Consider the following 9,865-nt stretch of genomic DNA (forward strand, 5'->3'; position numbering starts at 1 on the left):
CATAGGCTTCTGAAAGATATACTTTAGAGGATCCATGCGAGAAATGAGGTAAGTAGTATAGGACGACAGATAATGCTTCAACTTTTGTGCCACCCAAGTCAGGGCGCAACATGTCCAGAAGAGTATACTTAACCACGTAAGAAGTGAACTTCTTGCTGAGATAATAAATGGATTGCTCCTTTTTGCCAGTGATGTCGTGTTGGCCCAACGCACAACCAAACATATTATCCAGGACCATCAAATAGAGAATTAAAGGTCTCCCAGGCTCCGGCAGGACCAGCACAGGTGGGTTTGACAGGTACCTCTTGATCTTATCAAATTCCTTCGGACACTCATCAGTCCATTTGACCGCGGCATCCTTCTTCAGCAACTTAAAGATGGGCTCACAAGTTGTCATGAGTTGAGCAATAAACCTGCTGATGTAGTTTAACCGTCCGAGCAAACTCATCACCTCAGTTTTATTCTTTGGCGGTAGCAATTCTTGGATGGCTTTGATCTTTGACGGATCCAGCTCAATACCTCATCGACTGACTATGAATCCCAACAGCTTTCCAGACGGGACACCAAATGCACATTTTGCAGGGTTGAGCTTGAGGTTGTACCTGCGGAGCCTTTGGAAAAACTTTCTCAAATCTTCGACATGGTCGGACTGCTTTTTTGACTTTATGATCACATCATCTACATAAACCTCAATCTCCTTGTGTATCATGTCATGAAATATGGTAGTCATTGCCCTCATGTAAGTTGCCCCAGCATTCTTCAAACCAAATGGCATTACCCGGTAGCAATATGTTCCCCATGGTGTGATGAACGTTGTCTTTTCTGCATCTTCCTCATCCATCAGGATCTGGTGATATCTCACATAGCAATCCACAAAAGACCCGATCTCACGCTTGGCACAATAATCAATCAGAATGTGGATATACGGCAATGGAAAGTTATCCTTCGGACTTGACTTGTTGAGATCGCGGTAATCAAGGCACACACTGGTCTTACCATCCTTCTTTGGTACTGGCACAACATTAGCTAACCAAGTGGGATATCGAGTGACCCGAATGACCTTTGCATCAAGCTGTTTTGTGATTTCTTCCTTGATCTTCACACTCATGTCAGTCTTGAACTTCCTTAACTTTTGCCTGACAGGAGGGAATGCCGGATATTGGCAATTTATGAACTACCAAATCAGTACTCAAACCCGGCATGTCATCATATGACCATGCAAAGATATCTTTATATTCAAACAGTGTTTTGATTATTTCTTCCTTGATTTGTGGTTCCAGGTGTACACTTATCTTGGTTTCCCTGATATTATCTGGATCTCCTAAATTGATTGCTTCAGTTTCATTGAAATTAGACTTGGGTTTCTCTTCTAAATGATTTAGTTCTTTACTAATTTCCTTAAATGCCGCTTCTTCATCACATTTTGTTTCATCATCGCACTCTACTTCTTGGATTATTATTTCAGAGTTAGATTGGCTTTTAAGACTTGGCCGAAAATTCCTCATGCATGTCATGTCATTGAAACCAGCATAACAAGAACTGTACAAAGAAAGACAAAAATGAGACACTATCAGGAATAATGGAAAACGAGAAATTGCATTTCATTGAAAATAAAGGATAGAAGGGTTTGTAAATCAAAACAAGCAAAAAATAAAAATCTGTATTACAACCCTGGAATAACCCAGATAACAGAAAGGAAAATAAAGCAAACTACCAAAACTCCTTCTGATCAGGGAGAGGAGTAGCCTTCCAATTGCTAAGCTTAACTTTTGGCCCAACGAACTGCACATCTATTTTACTGGAACCTTCCCCAATTTCCACCATATTAACCTCAGCAAATAGACTCTGGAACCTCTTGATCAGCTCTTCATCAAAGTCGATCACAGGCTTTGGGACCGCTGACATTGGGCGCCTTACGACCCCTGGCTTGAAAAAGGACCTGGAGATGTGTGGAACAGGCTTAGGGAGTGACCATGCCTTCTTTTTCAACCTTTTAGCCCTCTTCACCTCCTCCCTTGTGGGCTTGAATCCTAGACCAAACGTACCTAGACTTTCACGTAGACACACTGGATGAACGATACCCTGTAGAGATGAACCCAGACCTTTGCCCGGCACAAAACCATTCTTTAGCATTTGCTACCATGACAGACGCGGAGGCTAGCTTTGGACATTGAATGCATTCCCCCTCCAGAATCTTCTCAACTGACACTGTTTCGAAAGTTTGGTAGACCCAAGGCCCTTTATCATTTTCAGCTTCAATAAACGGGACGGATGTGTCATTGTAAGCACATAAGTTCTCGTCACCGTGCACAACTATTTCCTGACTGTCCCACTCGAATTTTACCATTTGGTGCAGAGAAGACGGGACAACCTTGGAATCATGTATCCAGGGCCTGCCTAACAATAAATTGTAGGAAACGGCCACATCTAGCACTTGGAACTCCATAGTGAATTCGACTGGCCCTATTGTCAGTTCGAGCATTATATCACCAACAAAATCCTTTCCCCCTCCGTCAAAACCTCGAACACATATACTGTTCCTTTGGATCCTTTCAGTAATGATTTTTAACTTTTGCAGAGTGGAGAGAGGGAAAATATTTACACTGGAACCGTTACCAACCAGGACCCTCGAGACCACAGAATCCTTGCATTTCACTGTGAGATAAAGAACTCGATTGTGTTATGTACCTTCCAGGGGAAGTTCGTCCTCCGAGAAAGTGATCATGTTTGCCTCGAATATCTTATTAGCAATCTTCTCCAAATGGTTCACCGTGATCTTATTAGGGACATGGGCCTCATTCAAAATCTTCAAGAGGGCCCGGCGGTGTTCGTCTGAATGTATCGGTAATGATAAAAGAGAAATCTGAGCTGGTGTTTTCCTTAACTGTTCCACGATGGAGTAGTCTTGCACCTTCATCTTTCTCAAGAATTCTTCCGCCTCCTCTTCGGTAACTGGTTTTTTTACCAAGATTGGGCTATCTTTGAACGGCTTGGCCTTCCTTAATTCCTCTGGGGTAAAGCATCTCCCCGAACGAGTCAGCCCTCCGATTTCATTAACTTCCTCCTCCACTTCTTTCCCTTTATAAGTTACTATCACTTGCTTGTAATTCCACAGAACAGCCTTGGTATCATCTACTGGCAGCTGGGTCACTGGTTTAATAACAACAAGGGCAATGCGAGCCCGTTCCACGACTATGACAGGCTTACTTGCTATTCCTGACACGACCACTCTTGGCTTTCCTTGCTTTGCTCCAACATTATCTGGGAACCCTTTCACGACTAATACAGGTGGTTTAATATTGGGTGTGCTTAGCTTATCTGTCAGCCCTTCAGTTGTCAAGGGTGTTGCATTTGTAGAAACTGGAGCCTTAACTGGATTACTTTCACTAGCACGAATCATCATGACGGACTTAGAAGAATTCTTGGGCTCCCCATCTTTACGAACTATTTCGATCATGTGTGTTTCTGCATGGGCTGGCAAAGGATTTTGGTTGATATTTGGCGCTTTCGGGCTCTGGACCATAATTTGATTTGTATCAATAAGCTCTTGGATCGTGCTCTTCAAATGCCAACACTTTTCTGTGTCGTGCCCTGGGGCATCAGAACAATATGCGCATCTGAGGGAATAATCAAGGTTCTTTGGAGGGGGTTTGCTAACTTTGACTCAATCGGCCTCAAAACGTCCAACTGCCTTAACCTTTGAAACAAACTGGCATAGGACTCTCCAAGCGGGGTGAAAGTATGTTTCCGCTGCTGCCTTTCCCTTCTATACTCCGGTGTGGATCAAAAGCTTGGACCAGTAGGGTTTCGTTATGGTTGCGGGGGTGGATAAGGATTTTGTGGAGTTGGAGCACGCCATTGCGGGTAAGGAGGGGGTTGAGCATTGACTATGCGTGGTGGACATGATATTGGGGTGGCCTGACTGAATATTGAGGTTCTTGTGGTGGGAGGTAGTGTTGGGGTGGATTATATGGAGATTGGGTGTAGGCTTGAGGTTAGGGTCGAGGCTGGGTGTACTGGTGAGGTGAACCCTTTGGGCCATGCCATGATCCTGAGACAACCATAGCGACACCCTCTTTCTTCTTTTTGCCTAACACACCTCCGGTGCCACCTTGGATCGCCTGTGTGGTTGCTTTTATGGCGGAGTAACTCATGATCTTGCTTGATTTAAGTCCTTCTTCCACCATTCCTCCCATTTTCACCACCTCATTGAAAGACTTGCCTATGGCCGAGATCAAATGGCCAAAGTAAGTAGGATCCAAGGCTTGAAGAAAGTACTCCACCATTTCATCTTCTTCCATTGGAGGGTTGACCCGCGCAGCATGTTCTCTCCAGCGGAAACCATACTCTCTGAAACTCTCACTGGGCTTTTTCTCTATCTTAGTCGAGGATAGGTGATCTGGGACAATTTCTACGTTGTACTGAAAATGCCGAGCAAAAGCCTGAGCCAAGTCATCCCAAGTGTACCACCTACTATTGTCCTGGCAGGTGTACCATTCCAACACTGCACCACTCAAGCTTTGGCTAAAATATGCCATCAACAACTCATCTTTCCCACCAGCACCCATCATCTTGCTGCAAAACCCTCATAAGTAGGCCACGGGATCTCCATGTCCATCGTACAAGTCAAACTTGGGCATCTTGAACTCGGCAGGCAATTGGACATCAGGAAACAAGCATAAATCCTTATAAGCCACACTCACTTGGCTTCCTAACCCTTGCATATTCCTCAATGATTTCTCCAGAATCTTTACTTTCCTAAATATCTCCTCTTGCTCCGCGTTCTTGGGTGGTTTCTCAGTTTCAATCGGAGGTTCAAAGTAAGGAGTGTAGGAGTAAGGATCCGGGACTTTGAAAGTGCGTTTTGGAGCATAGTATTGGGTATCTTGAGCTTGGAATGCCGTTTCACTAGAAGATCGATGGAGGGTAGCTCGCGGAGGGGCTACGAAGATAGGAGTAGATGTCGGAGCCAGGTATGCGGTTATTTAGGCTGGTGGAGCATGGAAAGTTTGGGTTGAAGTGCCGCGATAGTGGTGGTAAGGGGTAAAGCCCGGTGCATGCTGAGGGGAAAGATCAACGATAGTGGGATCTTGGGCTTGTGACAGTGATGGGATGAAAGCAGGATTTTCTGTATAGTTGGCAGGGAATGACGGTGGAGGATGCCCCCTGATCCATGCTTGATACATTTCTGCCATTTGATGCTTTAACTTGTGGACCTCATCTTTTAATCCCGACCCAGATTCCACCATCTCTCTGGGTGGGTCAACAGCACTTGTGTCCGATTCTTTGCTAGCCATGAGTGCCTTGCGTTTTGACCTGGTGTTATAGGGATGACTTGCCAGAATGCCAAACAAACTAACCACCTTCCTGAACTTATGGCAACAGCAAACTTGTTAGCTTCAAGAATACATAAGAGCCTCTAATACTACTCCAGGGGTCCGTGGGACATCAGTCGGTCCGACGCGGGCTTGCGTGCAATATCTTCTTGGAGACGGTCTAAGTCGTCCATCACTTGACGGACAAAAGTCATCACAGTAACGAAGAACATGGACCTGGTCATATCTTTGCATTCATGGCACTTCATTACGACATAATCAACAATTTCTTTAATCCTCCTTCTAATGACTCCCTTTTCTTGGAGTAGGCATCCAAGTTGCTGAGATCGGGCTTCCAACACTTGTGTGGCCGTATGGTTTTGCTCTTGCAATTGCTGTATGTCTTCTTCCAGTCGGGACATCAGTGTATAGCAGCGCTCTCTTTCTTCTTTGAAATTCTGTGTTTGCTGGGCCATTTCATTTTCAAGAGTAGTCGGCTTCTTCTTTAAAAACGTGACTCCTCTGTCATACTTTTCCCTTAACTGCTGAGCAAACCTCGTCCGTTCTTCTGCATTCTTTGCCAACTTTGCCCGGGCTTTTGCCAATTCATCCTCGGCCTTTTCCAAGTAAGCCCCATAATCACACACTTTTCATCTAAGATTGTTTATGAGTTTTTCATCTTTTCCGCTTCTAGTCGGGTTTTCAACTGCTATTTTTATCTACTGGAAACCCGCAAACCACTATCAAATTTGATGTTTCTTTTCTCCTTCATCCTCGGCAACCCTTTCTAACCACTATCAAATTTGATGTTTCTAATTTGCCCTTCTAGTTTGCTTATGGTAGCCCTATAATAATTCTCTTTATCTAACCAAGCCTATTGTTCTTGCGCTCCATCAGTGAATTGTTGGACATGGGGCTTTTTGGCGGGCTGTTCTGGCTCTTGATCTACTCGAACCCTTTTACCATACCAGGCCGTGTAGCTAGATTCTACTTTACCCGCAGACGAATCCCGTACTTGAGTCTGTGGCTCCAGAAACCTACAATGGTGCCAAATCCGGCGAACCTTTTCTTCCAGGAATTCGGCTTTTGGGCATAGTTCAATAACCTGTTGACTCAAATCTTCATCATGAGGGACTGTTTGGTATCTTCCCAATTGGCGTAGAACCCGATGCGGAGCATACCGCTGGATACCTTGAAGACCCATCAACAAAAGAAAGCACACTCCAGCAGACATATAAATAACCTCGTTGACCGGGAGCCAACCGAAAGTCCACTCAATTCAGTTTGTAGTCAAAAATCCCAAATATGCGAACCATGCCTCAGTATCTTCCGGAAACTCATGACCGTCTACCCAGTTTTCATGTTCTTCAATGTAATTAAGACCGTCAGACCGTAGTTCATATACCTCGGGCGATGGCAAAGATGTTCTTCCAGCCATATTTGCAAAAGCAAGTTGCAACCCTCAAAAAAATTTGTCTCAGCTCGACAAGCGGTTAAAGCTCGATAAATTTCTACGAGAATCATCGGTATGATAGTGCCATTGGAATTTTTGACCATAAAATCGGCCATTCCTGCAAGCCCTAGTTCTATATGTCCATCACTCCTTGGGCATATCAGAGTGCCTAAAAATGCCACTATGAAATCCAAACCTCTGCGTGCTTCCCATTTGTTTTTATTTCTCTGATGATTCAAACCAGTGTTCGGAGCCTCGAATCCGCGGGGGTCCCCATAGCGGCGGTATAAGAAGTGGAATTTGCAGAATCCTCTGGCCAAATCTTCATCTTTAACCTGCCGGCTAATACTCAGAAGGTCCAAAAACTTATGAGGGGTTACAGCTCTTGGTGCTACTGAATATCGATGCTTGAGATTCACGTCAAGACCAGCATAACCTGCCATCTCTTCTAATGTTGGGGTCAACTCAAAATCAGAGAAGTGGAAGACATTGTGTTCCGGATCCCAAAACAGTATCAAAGCCTCAATTATATCACCCTTGGTTTAATCTTCAAAAGACCGGTGAGCCCGCCTAAAGCCTTTGTCACAGCACTCTTGCTTACCTTCCCCAGGTCGTTCCACCACATGTGGAGTCCTAGTGGAATCTCCTCTACAACTCGAAAAGGTATATTTTCAACAGTGCTCATCCTGCACATTTTTATTTAAGGCGACTGGTTAAAAACATGTGATTTATTTTAACCCCAAAAGAAAGATTATTTTTTGCAAAATGTAACTCAAACAGCTCAAAGCCATCTTTGCAAATACGGCCCTTCAGCACTTCAGAATGGAAGATTTTAGGGATGTGTTTGCTAAGTGGCCAAAAATTAGAAAAAGGACCATAGGTGGCTATTCTTGCAAAAAATAACCTTTCGGCGCCCCGTCGGGACATTTCTGGTTGTTTGGACAAAACGACATCACCTAACTTTATTTATGACAAAAATGACAACATTTCATATTTTTGGTTATTTTTGCAAAAACGGGGCTGGAGCCGATGAGGGTTGCCTACGTATCTTACTTCGGTGAGAATCAAACCCGCGTAGTTCATTTTGACGTAAAAAAATAATATGATTTGTTTTGAAACAGTTTTTCTTCTTTTTTTTCGGCAGAGTTTCGGGGTATTTTGGATACCGGGATTTTCAGAAACGGGTGATTCTCTCTATCTTACCTCAAACTTGGTTTTTTCTTGATTTTTCTTCCCTATTCTAGAAGTCGGTCAACATGCAATCCGAAGCAAATAAATGTACAAGTAGCACGTAAAATGCATCAGGATGGTCTTTTTATTTCGGGTACACCTGTCCTAGACGGACCCAACCCCTGTGTTGAGTCCCAAAAGTCAAATGCACGTGATGCAAACAAGCGTTCCTACTAGGGATCTGGCATGAGGCTATGTTATTCTAGGTTTAAAACCTGGGTGTATTGTTCTAGACCTAGCTTACCCGAGCGGACAACTCAAGCCGAGAGGGGGCAGTGTACCGAGAATACAGAAGCTTCACCGGCTTTGCAACTTATCCGAACCTCGTTCTAAAATTGGGATATGATTCTAACAGAAAAGAAGCCACACGAAGTGCACGCTTCCCAGATGATTTAGAAGACTCAGAGAGAAGAGGGTTTCGTAACAGTTTATATACAGTTCAAGCAATATCAAAGCAGTAAAAAGCGACACTTAGCACATTAGGCTCAAACATGTGAAAATCAGAAAATAAACAAAAGCCAACTATAACAGTTATTCTAAACTCGAATTCTGAACCCTGAACCAGAGATTCTGGGTTGTTGTCCCCAGCAGAGTCGACAGAGCTGTCACACCTCCTTTTTCCCGAGGGATAGGGAGTTTTTCCAATTTAAGTGACAATAATCGAAACAGGATTATTTATATTCAGATTCAGAGTTGCCACTTGGGATAATTTATGGTGTCCCCAAGTCACCGGTTTAAAATTCCGAATCGAGGAAGTTTGACTCTGTATTACAGTCCGCGAAACACAGAAATCCGGGTAAGGAATTCTGTTAACCTGGGAGAAGGTTTTAGGCATTCCCAGGTTTCGTGGTTTTAGCACGGTCGCTCAACTATTAGTAATTGGCCTAATTATCTGATTAATTGCATATTTTAAACCTATGTGCATTTTTAACTTTCTAACCGCTTTTAATGTTTATAGAATTATTTACTGGAACAAGTAACGATTGTCGTACACTTGTTGTTTTGGTACACATTGCAAACCGCGTCACATGAAATGCACCCGCACAACATGTTTATTTTATTAGTAGGAAGTTATGGTCGGGTCACATTAAATTCACACCCGAATTTGGATTTATGTATCATAACTAGGTCACGGGGACCGTACCGATAGCCGTGATGATTTAATTACGCGCCTAAAGCAAACTACGATATTTATGATTGTTATTCTAATTTAAATTAATGTAAGACATCAGACCCAATTACGTGACGCTAAACAACGAAGAGCCACTGAAACTAGGAGTATAAAATGAATTCTTAGGATTGAATCAATCATATTCTAATGTTCAGTGACTTTACAAACTAGCCCTAAACGCTTGAAGTGGGCCAAGTGATGCACATGCCCAATTACCATGCAGGACGTGTTTTAACAAGAGGAAATAAATGCTTGTAAACTCAAATGGGTTAATTACAAGGATAACCATGCTTATTACACATTCACGAATAACCACAAATTTAAAATTAAGGCCAAATCAAGACAAGAATCCCAAGCAAATGGATCACAATTTACTACATTAACAAGATTAACCTGGTTACTAGTTTAATAACAATCAGTAACTAAAACATAGTGTCGAATGGACTAACACATATACCTGTGAGTGCTATTTTATACTGATTACAAATTTATACTAAAACTTTTGAATTATCACTGTGAATTCAACCAAATTCAGCTTTGACAGTAAATGTTGTGCAAAGAGTATCACCATTTCTTCAAGCTTCTGATCTAAGAAGTTATTTAAATAATCCACCTAAAACTCATTTTAACAAATTCCAGAACTGATTTCCCAAATCTAGTTCCCCCTGCTTTTATGTCAATCTTAACACTTAAACA

Source organism: Nicotiana attenuata, unplaced genomic scaffold (assembly GCF_001879085.1).
Source record: "Nicotiana attenuata strain UT unplaced genomic scaffold, NIATTr2, whole genome shotgun sequence".
Taxonomy (NCBI): domain Eukaryota; kingdom Viridiplantae; phylum Streptophyta; class Magnoliopsida; order Solanales; family Solanaceae; genus Nicotiana; species Nicotiana attenuata.